We start from the raw sequence: 15,993 nt of genomic DNA, 5'->3' as shown, positions 1-15,993 counted from the left end.
AGGAAGAATAGACCATACATTGTTTCCTGCCCACCAGTTAATGATTAATAAGACTGACATTCATAGTTTTCACACAAGAGATACTAGAGCAAACCAATAATTTGGGTACTATCAAACAAAAACTATCTGCCAAATGTATTAATATAACAGCTATTTTGGCACATTCATGGCTTAATACATGACAAATGTTTCAGATTTGGTCTTAAAAGCACTGTGTTATTACTAAGAGGCAAACCAAACACCCACCTTTATAAACATGTTACTATTTCTGAGGATTTGGGGAACAAATACAAAGGAAAAAAAAAATCTCCAAGGGAAAAAAAAAAAGGTGGTTTCTGCATTGTAATAACCTGCACAGACACATTGGGGTATTATTCAGGTGATATGTAACTACCTGTCCTTCCTGCCTTTGGGTACCGAGAAATTGCTATCCTCTTAATACTCATCCATTTCTAATTTATATCAAGATGCAGGTTGTATCTTACCTTTGAAAAAATATATTTAAATAGCAATGACAGAGTGATAGCACTGTTATCTGGAACTATAATTTTAGTTGGTATGCATGATAGCACAAATTGTATGAAATGATGGGGTATTTTGGATAGCATTGTAAAGATTTTATTACAGTTTTGGAGCCGTAAGCCTACTGAAGTTCTGACACCGTTAGAAGTGTGGAGGCCAGAGTTTATTCATATGGCTTCTTCCTGAGCTCTTCAAGGAGACTAAATCAAATAACAGGGATTTTCAGAGTTTACTTATTCTTACCGTGTTATTTTTAAGATTCAGTATACATTTGAATAGTAACGTAGAGGAAAGCACAGTATTTAGAAAGAAACATAAAGCATACTGAGATTCTTAAAATGCACACATGCATTTGCATTTACTTCTTCTAGTCAATATTGTAGTGAAATAGAAATAAAAATAGAGAAAAGATATGGAAATAAATGGAAATAAAACAGTGGAAAGTACTCAAAGTATAGAAATACATGAAATATTTTCTATATTTCAATGAAATTTACTATCAAAGGTTATATTTTAAAGTGTTAGCTATCATTAAATATATAAATTATTAATCTGGGTTAGTGCTGTAGAAAAGTGTGTTATGTATATGGATTTATTTTTAAGACCTCTCTGAGGCTGTTTATAAGAAATTTACTATAAATTCTTCTTAAATGTAAAGACGCATATATCTGGTTTATATTCATCTTTGGAGTTTTCCTGAGTTCTTCTAACTGATATAGGTTTAGTAATATAATGTAAAATTATGTGTAATATACAACAATCAGATATCTCCATTCTCTTTCATTTAAACTGCTTCAAATCTGGTTTTATTGCTATTCTTCAAAGAAAACCCATGAACATTAGGGAACATGGCTTTAATTAGAAGTAGTTTGTATGTTGACTTATACCTTTGAAGACCATTTGTTCATTTTTTCAACTAAATTAGAATTTTTATGTTGTCCTGAGAAAAAAGACAAGGCAGAATTGTATTTCTAATTTTAAAGTCAAGTGGGATTGGCTATAAACTGGTCGGCAACTGAGGATCTCTGTGGTCTTATCTACAACTTTTTTATAGAAACAAGTCTCTTATAGACTCAAATTTACCAACTTGACTGGGGAGATTTCTGTTTCAAAAGACCCTGATAAGTAAACAAGCAGCTACCTGAGATGAACTAATTTGAAAGTAAGGCTGCTGCAAAACAAAAAAATGAGTCATAATGATAAACAGTTTTTCTCTCTGTTTCCTCCTTTGTCTTTTTTTAACCATCAGGTTTAAAGCTTCTACAGTGCTTTTTTTCTACTTTATAGGAGACAACTGACATTCTGTGGTAAATGGAAGAAAGAGCAGAGCAGAACTGAAAATCCTCTAATGCACTGACACTAACTTGCCCTCTATTGTTGAAAATGAGCAGGCAATCATGATTGTTCATCAAATGGCTCCTAATGCAGTTAAAGCATTCAGCTATAATTTCTCCTTGCATTTATAATTACTGTCATAGACTGCACACCTCAGTGAGCAGATTAAAGCTATAAACTATTTAGCCGTAGCTTTAAGATGAGGAACTTGATTTGTCTGGCAGCAGTTATTTGTTAGAGAGCTTGACACTTCACATAAAAATGACTCAACTTGATGAAGAACAATGCAGTTTAAGCAATGCAGTGATTTTAAATCAGTCATTATACCACGCCCTGTAAGAATTGCAAAGCAATTTGTTAAATGATATATAGGACACGTAGATAACTGTATGTGTTAAGTATACCAAAATAGAAGATTTTTTTTCTTCCGTGGATTTTATTTTCTCATCCCTCTGAAACAGTAGGAGCTGCTCTGAACATCATGTTCCACTATTAGCCAATATTGGTGTTACATGGACAATTGCATGAATTAGTAGTCCAAAACTATATTTTGGAGAATTTAGCTTGCTCTTCATCTTTCATTTCTTCTCAGCAACAAACATTAAAAACTGAGAGACCCTTTCTGGAGAATCATTCATGCTGGTATGTAGCTGCCTGCAGTTCTGTCCACAATGATTTCGTAAGCAGAATTTACCAACAAAACTAAGGGTTCTGCTCACCACATCATCAGCCAGAAAGAGAGGGTTCATTGCAATTAAAGCCTTGATTATTCAGTTCAAAAGGGACTTTTCTGACAGAATCTTGGTGGAAAATGCTGACTTCTCAATGGTAAAAAAATTATGTGGGGAAGTCCCACTTTAAAATAGACTTCTATTGGGATAAACTGGGTAAAATTGCTGAGCACCATGAAGGAGAGAAGAGGAGACAGTGGAATAGGAGGAGGAATAGGTTGGCCTTTCCGCTGTGCTGGAGGAGAGACACAGAGCCCACACATGGCAAGGAACTACCTCCAACTTGTCACTCCTCCCTCAAAATAGTCCTGTTCTGGTGAAGCCTCAGTTGCCCTAATCCTTTGAAATTTATCACTGTTTCCCCAAAGTGGTAGATCAAGATACTTTTTCAATTTAGCTTTTTTAAATCTTCAAAATTTTCCTAGATAGCATTTTTTCAATTTAGCAATAGTCCTTATAAAACCAATAATAGTGTGTTCTTGGCTTCCCTGAGAGCAGGGTCAGGCCAGATGATGCATCAGAGTGTGTCAGCACAGATATATCAGTGCAGTTTCACTTGCTTTTTATGAATACTACAGGTTGCTATTAAGATCAGTATTATTTAACATTGCATTAGCGCATCCAACCCACGAGGTCAACCCATGTTGTTTCTAGGCTCTGTGTAAGCATACTGTGTATGACAGTTCCTGCCCCCAAAAGGCAAGAACTCCTGCTCATGAAGAAACAGCAACTTTTAAGTATTTCAACCAGATTTTAACTGACCTTGAATAGCACCTACCTCTTCAAGCATTCAGTATTCATAAGGATATCAAAATCTTGCCTTCTCCTTGCTGCATCTGATATTATTAAATGCTACAGCCTTCGTAATCTATAGCAGAACATTTTTACCCAGTGAGATTTCAAAGGAAGGATATCCGAGTCTTATTTATACATTTTACACCTCAGCAATCAAATCGCAAAGATCAATAACAAAAGGAAAAGACCCGAGCGGTATCCAGCCCTCAAAAGCACCTTTCAATAAAAATAATGTAATTTAGCAGGATGATCACTCAGTGCAAATATGATGAAGCACAGATGGAAAATGAGGAAAATTATAGATATGGGTTTATGGGAGGAGGAAAGGAGGAAGAGATTTTTCACTATTTATTGGGATAATGAACAGATAATTCATGATTATTAAGCTGTAGTCTTCAGGCTTCATTCTGCCATCTCTTCCCGTTTCCTCAGTTCAAAACTGAGTCTGTGCATCTAGGCAGGGTCCATTGGCTGAGGAAGGGTCAGGCCTTTACACTAGTTTTCACATGTCAGCAGAGTCGTGCAGGATTTACACCTGTGAAGCTCAAACTCAGGACCCTGCCTGCAAGAAGAGGAATGAGGCAGAACAAACAATGCACGGCACAGAGCTTATGCCTTAAATGTGATGGGTTTTCTTTTTCAAGAGCATCTCACCTCCAGGAAAGGGGCAGCAGACCCTGTTTCTCCTGCCTGTGATAACATTAAGACACCACACCAGGTAGCAAGATCACAGTCCCTGAGAGAGCTGAGGGGACTGGTACTCATCTTGCCACCTGTGTCTGCAGAATCGCACCTTCCCAAGAGCATGAGCTGGCCAAGCTTTGAAGGTGTGAGGTGGCAGGAAAACTTTCCTACACTCGGGTTTGCAAGAAGCATCCTGCTCTGGGTTGCAGCGCTGGCTCTGTCGGCTCTCCTCCCCGACCAATGGACGGACTGGACGGCCGTGGGGGCATGGCAGAGCCTGAGCAGCCAAGGGGAGGGCACGTCGGGGATCTGAGACAGAGGGTACAGTGCTGGAGTGAAGGGAAGGAAGGAGACGTGGGGCCAGGAGGGGACTTGTTCACTGTAGTAAATTTATACAACCCCTTTATTAAAACAAAACTGTTCCTCCTCCCCTCCAAAATCCCTCCCTGCCAGCACTCAGCACCAGCTCTTCTGCCAGGGGTCAGCACATGCAGCAGTGGGGGAGGGAAGGCTGGGGGAGTGGAGGAGGTTGTCATGTCTAATGAATACCCTGAATGTATCGAGATATATATTTTTTTCATTTCAGAAAAGGTTCCATTAAGAGGGAGACAGCCCTAACATGTGCTTTGGCCCCTCATCAGATTTATGAGTATTTGCTCTGCTCTTTAATAGGAAACTCTGCAGCAACTGCCACCTTGCCTGCTCTCCCTGAGATACACAGTGGCTTCTCAGGGAAATGCACTTCATTATTAATGTGAATTTGTACGTTTTTATGACACTGCTTGGGGGAAGGGGCAGGCAGAGATTTCCTGGTGATATATGCTCATTTCTAACCATTTATTGTCCCAGACAATCGAAGAACAATGATAAACATTGTTATAGAAAGTGGAGGGTGCCGCAGTGACATTTTTGAAGGGAAAGGAGAGGTGGCTAGAGTGGCTTTGATGTGGTTGTTTCCCTCCGCTCCACCTCCTCCGGCAGCTGTGTCAGATCGAGCAATGCAGAGTGGTCTGTGCGGTGGCAGTCGCCACCTCCCCTTGCTCACCTTTTCTCAGGCTAGCCAAGACCACTTGCTTGGTGCTTTGCTACGGCAGAGGGGGTACAGACGAAGGAGAAGGAGTTCGTCTTTTGGGAAGCCTGTACTACAGAGGATCGCAGGCCTCAGAGTGAATGGATGCTCAGCGTCCCCATGCTGCTGTACCCCAGCAGTCTCTTTTCGATTCATTATCCAGTGACCAGCATGGAAACTGTGCAAAGCAAAGCTGGCCAGGAAGAGAAAGGTGAGGGCATGGGCATGTGGTTTACTGGGGCATTCTCAGCACCCTTCAGTTTCCCTTTCTGCTGCCATACTCATCCACAATTGACACAACCACACAGGAGCTCCAGCAGGTGATGGAAACAGTGGGTTTGGGCTGCATTGGAGCAAAAAAGTTTAGCCTTCAAGCTCACCTAAAACAGAGAGATCAGGAAGGCCATGACCTCCACATGCTCTTTTGTTCCCCTCTTCTCCATTTCCCAGTAGTGCTCTGCAGTGTCTGATTAAGGTCAAGGTTGTGTTACACTGCCTGTGCCACACGGTCCCTCAAGCTCCAAGAGCCCCAGTGCTTGAGGGACCTTTCCTGATCCGCAGGGGGATATTCATTCTCTGCATCACTGCCAGGCTGATCTTTCTCTGTGCTGTGGAGCCTGTAGCCTCCAGCTATAAGTGAACAATTGCCATGTTTTGTGTTCATATTCTATTCCCTACCCCTAAGTATGCACAGTAACAGGAGGTGTGCCCAACAGCTGAACACTGTTAAGACTTTCTTTATGACATTTTCCTGCTCTTGTAAAGCTGAATAGTAGTGAGGTAAGAACATCAGAATAGCGATACAGTGTTAGATCAGAGGTCCATGTGTCCATCCTATCTCTACCCATGACCATCATGAGTGTAAGAACAGGACAAACGTGGTGCCAGAGCACACTCTCAGCTTCCAGATTTACAATTCAGGGACTTTGGCTGGAGATTATTTCCCCCTGCTCCCAGAGTTGCAGAGAACACACAAGAGACCTTCCTGGCAGCTGCAGAAACTCGGGCACAACTGCAAGGCTTCTTGGGGTGAGCTCTAGAGGTCCCCCATCCCAAGGCAGGGAGCCAAAGGTGTACAAACCAGCCCATGGCAGTCAGACCGGTGCTGAACCTTCACATTTGCTCTGCACATGGCTAAGGAAGGAATCGCACCTGGCGTGCAGAAGTGATATCAAGCCCTCAGACCTAAGGGCATCACACTTTATTCCATTCTCTGTTCAACTTTGCCTGGGAGTTTCCCATGACACAATAAAAATGCCACCTTCAAAAGACTTCTCTCTCTACTGTATGCAGAGCAGGACTTGCAGTCTTACTGCAGGGCTTGTGTTAGCATAGACCAGTGCTTCAGAGGAGGCAAAACTGCTTGTTCTGTTGCACATGGATAATACTAGTTTGATGCCTTCTGAGTTTTCTTTCAGCTTTTCTAAAGCACTCTGAAGCACTCTCTGTGTGTAGACAAAAGTGTTTTTCCCCTCTCCTCTTGGAGAAATGTTGAAAACTCAAATGGGAAACTGATGGTTTCCTAGTCATTTAATGAAAACTCCAAAACACTCCCTATTTCTGAAAACTCCCAAGTTTATACCATGAGCCACACAGATTACCTGAAATTATCTATCTCAATACATGTAACTGATATCCCAGTGTAGCACACAGCTGCCAAGAGATATTTCCATCACACAGCTCCACCTTTTCACTTCTCTCTACTATTTCAAGCCAAGGTTTAGAAGAACCTTCCTGTCCAGCTCCCTGTCTCTGTCTTCTGCTGCTCTTCATGCAGTGTCTGTACAGTCTCCCCATAGCTGCATGTGAATCAGTGCTCCAAGCACAACACTGACTGTATTTCAGGGGGGCAGGACAAGCTACTGCCACTGATCACTGCTGGGACTGCATTGCTACAGGGCCATTAAAAAGATTGACGTTGGCTTTTACCCACCTTTTCACCTACATCCCAAGGGACATCACAGAAGAAGAGTCCCTCTGGGATATGACAATACTGTGGCCTGTTTCTGCCTACGTTCATGTGAAGTGAACACACAGCTCTTCCAGTGAAGAGCAAACTTAGTACTTCCTTCATGCTCGCTCAGCTCCACAGCTGCATGTGGATTGGTCTTCATGAAGCTCACCCTAGACTAGACATACACAGACAGGCAGGCTGTGGGTGGGCTTTCAGTTCAGTAATTCACCTCCCTCTGTAATTCTACGGAACCCTAATCTGTTGGCCTTGTTTTTTTACGGTGCAAGACCCAAGTTTGTCATCCAGGGGAAAAACGATGAGGGAGGTAATTATGTTTATTTGATCAGTGTTTTTTTAAAACATTGTCTGTGCTCCCAGGAATTATGTGGTGGCCTTCTTCTATAAATCACAAATGCACAAAAAAATAACTCTCAGTATTTTTCCAAAGAGATTAGGGTGAAAGTTCCTACACTCATATTTCATGTCTGGAAAAAAGTATCAACAAGAGTGATAAGTATAGCCAAAATGAGTGTAAAAGCACACCCTGTCATTTGTTTTCCATGTGCCATATGTTTTCTGAATCCTGCACCTCCCACATACAAATTGCATGCAATAATGTGGGGTGCACACATTACTCAGGATTATTTAGTTAAGACCTGCCTATATGGAGGGAATTAACTTAGATAAAGTCAAGCCACGGTGCTTTGTTTTGGTTTTTTGCTTATTCTGGATTCATAGAGTAGAAAATTAAAGATCCCACTGTGCCAGGCTTCATGTCATTTGGTTTTAATTTAATTCATCTCTTCGATTCTCCCTGTTTCTTCTTCTTTTTGAGTATCATCAGTAGGTGGTCCAAGCATCAACCAGAAGATTTACTGGCAAGACTAAATGTATGAACACTATGAACACATTGTTTTTCTGATATGATTTAATGACCTTTTTGGCATTCCCATGGCTGTTGAAATCTTCCATAATAATTTCCTTTGGCAGCCAAAGCTCCTGTTGATCAGGTGAAAGCTGATGCAAATGTCAAATGTCAATAAATTTGTAATCTATAAATGTAATACTTGGTGCTGGAGTGTGACAGCATTAACCAGAGTGCAGCAGGAGACACCTAGGATATGAGCTACCTCTTAGTGTGAATAGAAAACAGACAGGAAAGGAATGCCACCTCCAAAACCTCTCCATAGCCAAGCTCCTTTCTTTCTCCATACTCCCTATTCTCCCTGCATGTTTTCTGAATTGCTGAGCTTTACCAAAAGAGGGGTTTATGGCTTACATTTGGCAGAGCGAGTCTGGTGATGCATGTTCTGTCCCTTGTTCTGCTTTTGACTCATTGTGTGAGGTTGGGACTTCTGTTTCTAAAGAGCTCTTTACAGCACAGAGGTTTCGGAGGCTTCAGAGTTTGATCCTGGAAATTATTAGTTATGCAAGATATTCCAGTAAATTAACAAGACCACTTATATAACTTAGGTGTTGCAGGAATGAGTCATGACTCATTTATAGTTTTAAGATGCTTGGAAAGAGCAAGCCATGTATGAAGCCTGATTTTATATACAGTAAAGACATAAGAACAATCACATAATTTCCCAAGAGATTTTCTTAAGGGCTCTCCACTTTGACCTTTGGCTCTGAAAAGCTCCAGTTTGTTTGACATTGAAAAAAAAGCAAACGTGTGAGTACAGTGCCATGAGCATTTGCACTTTGAACATGCTGGGGCTGAACACAGCTGAACTGGAAAAGGCTGCAACAGCTAATGTACTGGGAAAATATAACAGAGGCATTTACTTAATAACTCAACTAATTCCTTTAGCTCACCTTGTAGAGATGTAACCTTTGAATTAGAGAGTCCCTAGTTCAAAATCCCGTGTCTCCTCTGTCCTCATGTTAATTTTTAAATTATATGTCATTGTTGAGAGGCCCTTGTGTTGAGCATTACAGGCTATTTTTCATGTCTAAAATGGGGAATTATAACTGAACATTAGCTACTGGCTATAAATCACATGGAACAAAGTGGCATCTGCATCTACTCAGTAACAAGAGTGGGAGAACTGTAACTTACTTAAAACGAGACAGGAAAGAGGACACAAACGCAGTAGCAGAGATAATTGTGACCTGAGAAAACTAATGGTTCTTCCAGCTGTGTGATGCTCTGGACTCCCATTCTCTTGAGCTCTCCACAACCAGCATTACAAGTGCACAGTCACAGTAGGAGCTCAGTCAATCTGGAGGGCAAACACGGAGCTGGAAGCTATTTCACACCCCCCTGCAATGCCATCTAGCATGCTGCAGTCATGCTGGCCAGGGGTGGGGTAGGGGAGAGCCTTTTCACTGCCTGCAAATAGCACTTGTCTCTTGCTCTGCCCATTACCATCCTCCATCAGCTGGCCTGAGTGAGCGGTGACCACAATTCCCGCTCCCTGGGATATGTTTTTATTTCTAATTGTAGCTAAAACCCAGGTAAAGAAGAGGCAGCACAAGGCTGTTAACAGAGCAATTGTCGAGGCTACTGGGTATGGGCTGACCAGCTGCTCTCTGCTGCTCAGCTCACAGGGCAGGAAACCCCGCTGCTCCAGTGCCTTTCTGAACAGCCCACTGATGATACAGTGTTATCTTCAAAGACAGCAAAATAGCTGAGCATGACCTCATTCTTGCATTTGTCTCATTTGTCTCTGTTGGCCCTTCTTCTCCTTTTTTTTTTTTCCCCTAGTTATTTCACTTTTGACAAAGCTTCCGAGATCTCTTGTGTCCTTATTGGGCTAAGGAAGGTCTACCTGCTGGCCTGTGTCACTGGAAATGATTTGGTCCCTTTCTAAGAGAGACATCATCTTGAACTCAGTACAGCACCTTGCACAATGCAGTCTCATGTCTGCTATTGGTTTTGGACCCTAATGCATCAATGGCTTAAGTTTAAAAAGAGCCAACTACACAGGTTTCAGCCTAAGATGCCAGGGGTCTCCCAGGACGTTTGTTGCTGCCTCTCTGTTCAGATATTCCACGTTTTGGGGATCATACACCTTCATCTGTATAGCATCAGCCACTGAGCTGGTTAACAAACTACCTGAACCAAATGTAGGCAGGGATTTATGATCTGCAATGCAGGTCTCTTCTTAAAAAGAGCACAGACCTCCACAAAGAGTTTTTACTGAAATTAAAGCTTTAGGTTTCTTTCATAACTGACAATAAAGAAGCAGTTTTTACAGCTAGGCCAGGTCAGCATCCTGGCAGGAGGCATTTTCTCAGGAGCTGCCACCAGGACAGGGGTACCAGGATTCCTCCTGCTGCTGTCCAGTGAAGGTGACCTGCTGATTGATGCAAGGTCCTTTTCTGCTCACTTACTCAGCGTCCCAATCTGGCAAGTAGGTGCAGTGTTTCCAGCATTAAATTCAACAGTCGATACTTGTGTCCCTCACAGTTCCCTAACAAACCCTGGCCTGGCTCCAGCACTCCATCCCTAGCAGCCAGCTCAGAAGCAGTGCTCCCCGAGCAGCAGGGTTTTGTTCTGTTTGTGCAGTGCCAAGCACAACGGGTTTCTGGTCCAGGACTGGTCTCTGAGTAACAATAATTGTAATAGGTGCTTTGCTGATTAGAGACAAACTTAAGAACATTCTTAAAAGCTTTGCAGAATGGAGGCCTATGTGCTATATATTTATTAGGCTGTTCAGCAGCAATTCAGACAGCTGAGAATTGTTGAGGACCCGGTCTATCTAATTGTGTGTCTAAATCATAGTTTCACCGTGATTCAGAGGTACTAACGCTACAGTCTACACAGAAGGGTTCAGGTTATATGGTCAGATTCCTGCAGATGGTCAGTTTGTATCATAAAATTTAAAATTACAACTTGCACCATAAAGCTACTGCCTCAAATTTATTATATATTGCAACACAACAAGCAAATTAATACTAGATGCAGTATATGCCTAGACATTAATGTGAGCAGAGGATGAAATATTCTCCTCCCAGCTCATAGGTATATGTTCCCTTCAGAGCAGAACTGAATTGCCCAGACTCACCAAAGAAGAGGAAGTCACCAGGAGTGCAGTCCCACGTGTGCTGGGCTCCCTGACTCCAGGGACACGGGAAGGACACCCCACACCTTGCAGCATGAGGCCCCAGGGTTTCTGAACTTGCAGTTCTGCTCTGTGCATCATGCATGCAAGAGCTGAGCTCTCAGCAAAATCTTTTTATTATTCGTCATAAAGAATCACAGCTGTGAAAAGTGAACTAGGGAAGGAGAGTGGGAACAGACAGACACTCTCCCTTGGACTGATGTAAATCAGGAGTAACTCCACTGCAAGTCCGCTGAATTATGTTGTTGTCACTTGGACATCAGACCAGAATCAACCCCTTTACCTGCAATAGATGAGTGAAATATCTTACAACTGTGTGTCCAGAAGCTTGGTAAGCTTCTTGCAGAGTTGCTGTCAGTATGCCCAGGGCAGAAGCATATTTTTTTTCTTACTGTTGTACATAAGGGCTCTGCTGCAGCCGACAACATGAAATGTGTTAGTTCGGTTTGTTCAAAATGGAGTGTGTTTGTTAAGTGTTGCCTCTTTGATGTTGCGCTGCCATCTCCATCTTTGTCATCATTGCCCATCTTTTTCAATCTAATGAACTCAAACCATCAGTGCAACTTAAGTTCGGCTGTCTGTTCTTGCATAGTTAATATTAAAAATGTACTAACAGTGTGGCTGCGAAATCAAATTATGCACATAAATATGCTGGCATAGCAGAGGAGGCGGCAGAAGCTGAAGTTAGCAACATTGATGCCAGTTCACATTTGCAAATCAACCGTCAATCTGTCATTAAACATGTTATCAAATGATGATAAGTGTATGCTTCTTGCTTGCATTGGCGCGCTTATTCCCGATGTTGATGTGCATTAATGGGATAATGTGCATTAACATAGTCTTGCTTGGATGAACACAAAACATTTTTTATCCGTCTCAGTTTGTTTCCCCCTGTGGCCCCCAAGTAAGTGTTTTGTGTTATCAAATTGCCAAAAATGGGAAAACACATTACTTTTAATTAGCAAAAATTTTGAGTCCTTTTTTTAAAAATTTTTATCCAGACTATCTCCTGTGTGTTGTCACTCGAGGTGGGGAGGGGAGGGCCAAAAAAACCCATTCCACTACCTTCTTTAAGTAACACGATTAATGTCAGAAACTCAGAGACTGACAATTATGTGTTGTCTTAATGCACTGGCCTTTCATCTGCAGTCCTTGCTGTTGACACGAGTGATGGTTTCAGTTCAGCGATATGAAAGGCAGGAAAGGAAACGATCTCAGGCATTCCCAGCCCATTGTGTGGTGCCGCACTCAGACATGGCAAGCAGTCCTTGAGCTGGCTTCATTTAATGGGTTTGCATACAAGCCGACAAAGGCTGTACCTAGAGATTAAACAAAAAGCTGAAGAAGAGCGTGGCTGCTCAAAGAGGGAACGGGGATTCTGAAGGAACTTCCCGCGCATTTGCCCCACTCTGGTATCCCCTCCCGCAGGGCGCTGCATAGTCAGGGCTCCACTCACAGTACTCACTGCTGGTAAACTTCCAGGAAAATTAAAAAAAAATCCTCATTACAAAGAACAGAAAGTGACTGAAGGCATAAAGCTGTTAAAAGGGCCTGGTTATCACTCCATGGTAGACCAAGTGCATGCCTCCCTCATGGCCTGTGCCAGAGCAGCGCCCAGGAAGTGAGGGCTCGGCTCATCGGCTGCCCAGGGCAGGCTCCATCGCCCCGGGAATGATTTAATAAAAATAAATAATAGTATTTTCGTTTATTGCTTCTATTCAGAATTGAGCTGTTTACCCAGGCTTTTGGAAAAAGTTGAGGTGGAACTCCACTGGAGCAGGAAAATCATCTTTCACATTTATGGAACTTAAAGGTTTTCAAACTCTTTTTTAAAACTAAATGAAACAAGGCTCTTCCCACCCTTTGCAGAACAGCTATTCTTTTAAACTCTTCCATATTTCTGCAACAGGGGCAAAACTGTGATGATCTACTCAGGTTTTTACAGTAAAAGAGTAACAGTAATGAAAAGCAATATGGATAATGTCTGGTCCCGTTCAAAGCACCAGGAATTCTTCCAGGAGTTTTACTAGGACTTTACCAGCAGAGTTATCAAATCAAGCTCAAAAGTTGCCTTACAGGAAAGTCAATCACTTCAAGTGTTTTATTTTTAGTTTATGAGCTGGAAAATAAAAATTCTTCTAAAACTTTTATGAAAGACGTCATATCATTTATGTGTTTCTAAAACAGCAGGTTTTTCTCATATAATAGAAATGTTTATAAAATACATTTAGTCTCTGCTTATGACTACCTCTAACCTCCAAACATGGTTTGAGATTTATCCTGCATTTTAAAAAATTATAACTAGCAAAATAGTGAGCTTCTACAGACTATGAACTTTTTTGTAAATGAATCAAACTTTTGATTACTCTTTCATTTTTTTAAACCTAATAATGCCGTTAACTTTAGGCATCCTATTCAGGTATCTGATTTCTATGATCTGGATGCTTAAAGGGAACAGTTATAAAAGGGAATAATTGTTGAGGTTTTAAAAATTGTCTTGATTTTTAAAAAGTCATCCATTGCATTTCTTATTATTTCTAAATTGTCGATACATCAGCACAAGTTTCATAATCATAAAACTGTGATATCAGTAATTGCATTCCTGTTAGCTGTAGCTTCAGCAAGTCCTCAGTTTTCTACTTCTAAAAGAGCTTGTCTTCTAATACAAAGAGCTTGAATTTTAAGTATATTTTCCCTTACACATCCATTACTGGCAGAATTTATCCAGCAACATTTTTTTTTACAGTTGTGTAGCTTTACATTGCTTCTACTCCATGAGCTACCTTGAAATTAACTTGTCAAACGTTCGTCCCACTACTTAGGAAAGATTCCTAATCAGATGAGTGGACCAATTTGTCATGACTTGGAGGAGAGGTGTTGGAAATCAGATGACATTAAAAAGGCTCCCTGTGAAAGCTGTGTACGAGGAACTCCTGTAAGGCAGCTCAGGCTAGGCTCCTGTGAGGGACTATTTGTATCAGAGATGGCATTTGGAAAATTAGAGCGAGAAGTGTGTCTTGGTGTCTCACTTTGCACATTGAATTTGATCCCTTTAATATATCTCCCTCACAGTGCTTCGTCACCAGAGCCCAGCTCTCTCTCTTTTGGGGCACCTGGCAAACACCAGAACAAGGTGCAAAACTAGAAAACTGAGCATCACAAAACTGAACCTGGACCCAAATTATTGGCCATGTCATGCTAGTATCTGGAAGAGGTCCGGATCTGGAATTTATCTTTGCTACTTCAGCTAGTCTCTATTTTGAACAGATGTATTAATCAGATGGTTAATTTACCAATTTTCATTAAGCAGTTTGAAACAGTGAGGTGCTGTGTTATTCCTCTGTATGCATAGATCAAAACAAGTGCTGAATATGGGATTATCAGTAACAGAGTTACGCTATTCTTCCTCTCTATTCTCCCAGTCTTTATACTTCATACTGTTTCTTGTTCTATTAACTTAGGCCTGACTTTGGAGTGTTTTCAGTTTTTGAAAATGGCAAGTAATTAGTCAATATGTTTTCACCATATGTATCAAGCTCAGTAAAGAGGCAACCATTGGCCTTTGTCATGGCACAGTAAGTGTTCGTTTTCTCAGCACTTCAAGTTATGCTGAGCGTGTGGCGAACGCCAAAGGATTTAATGAGGAATTTTACAATGAAACATTTGACATAATAATTCACAGTTCAGCTTAGTTCACAAGTTTGGGGTGAGTCCGCTTTTAAGATTGCCTCTGTTTGTGCTGTTCACACTAGAGATCTTGCATGAGCTGCTTCTCCCCTGCCTGGTGCCCTGCATGAGCAAAGAGGCTGGGCAAAGGGTGGATAAATTGTTATGACTCAAAATAGTTCCGTTTTACATCTTCTTGGCACAGATGCTGTGTACAACAAGGGAGAATTCTTGAAACCCTTTTTCCCTTCCAGACTGGCTTTTTACTTACCCCAAGCTAGTTAATGCATACTTTTCAGATAGAAAATTTTGCTTTAAGACTTCCACTGTTGCTGACTGTTAACAATCTTAAAAAAAGGTCAGAATCTGATCTTAACACTGCTGATATGAAGTGGCATTTGCCCAAATTTTGCCTTCTCCTGAGCAAAAATATGTCCAGTTTTTTCTAGAGAGATGGGATAGACGGCAGCCTTGCCTGGGCCATTTTCCCCTCTTGAAAATACTGTATTTCAGTTATTTGTGTAACAGGTTTCTGCATTCCCTGCTGAATTTCTTTACATTTACAAATAAAACATTTGAGCTCAGACTCAGTTCAGTGAGTTACCAGTATTTGGTTTAACATTTGGGGGTACATACAACAAATAACCATGAATAAGAATGATGACATATTGTTTTACAGCAGTCATGATTTAAATTTATGTGGCATTGCTATTGAAGTCAATAGGACTTTCTCCCGAGTATGTTTTGCAGGGTACAGTATCATTAAAATATGACAGTTAATAGTCTTGTTTATGTTATTATATTTAATGAATAAATATATCAGTCTGTACATCAAACTCAGTTTTGTTTATACTCTTTAATTGTAGTCTTATCTCCCCTAGAAGCATGTTATATCTTTTAATTTTATAATTATCCACTTTATTCATGTGTGACACTACAGAACTGCTGCTTATATCCTATGAGACATCCAAATACAAACAGATGGAAGACAGGCAACCACGAGAAAATTCAGATCTGGATCTGAATCCAGCTCCATATTTTCAAAACACTCCACAATTCCAGATCCAATGTCTTGGTTTGGGCTGTTATATAAAGGAGCAAGAGTTGCAGAATATGAGTCTAATTTATATAGCATCTCCAAACATGAACCGTCAATAGGGATTTTAC

At 41.1% G+C, this 15,993-nt stretch overlaps 1 protein-coding gene across 7 annotated transcripts in view; it reads left to right on the top strand.

Annotated features, from left to right (window-relative positions):
- The window catches only part of TSHZ2 (teashirt zinc finger homeobox 2), a 232,445-nt gene that overhangs the window by 142,710 nt on the left and 73,742 nt on the right, over positions 1-15,993 (top strand). The window contains exon 3 of one of the 7 annotated variants that reach the window (XM_026862016.1): positions 14,233-14,399. The exons of 3 other annotated variants lie outside the window; for them this stretch is intronic. The gene's annotated coding sequence lies outside the window, so the exon portion shown is untranslated. Of the gene's footprint in view, positions 1-1,809; positions 2,456-7,034; positions 9,739-11,077; positions 11,096-14,232; positions 14,400-15,993 lie in introns of those variants that run through there. 3 more of the 7 variants (XM_026862017.1, XM_026862015.1, XM_026862013.1) reach the window with 3 other exon arrangements.

This window comes from Athene cunicularia, assembly GCF_003259725.1.
Source record: "Athene cunicularia isolate RWA chromosome 20 unlocalized genomic scaffold, athCun1 chr20_part1, whole genome shotgun sequence".
In the NCBI taxonomy this organism is placed as follows: Eukaryota; Metazoa; Chordata; class Aves; order Strigiformes; family Strigidae; genus Athene; species Athene cunicularia.
This window is presented reverse-complemented; position numbering and strand designations above follow the sequence as displayed.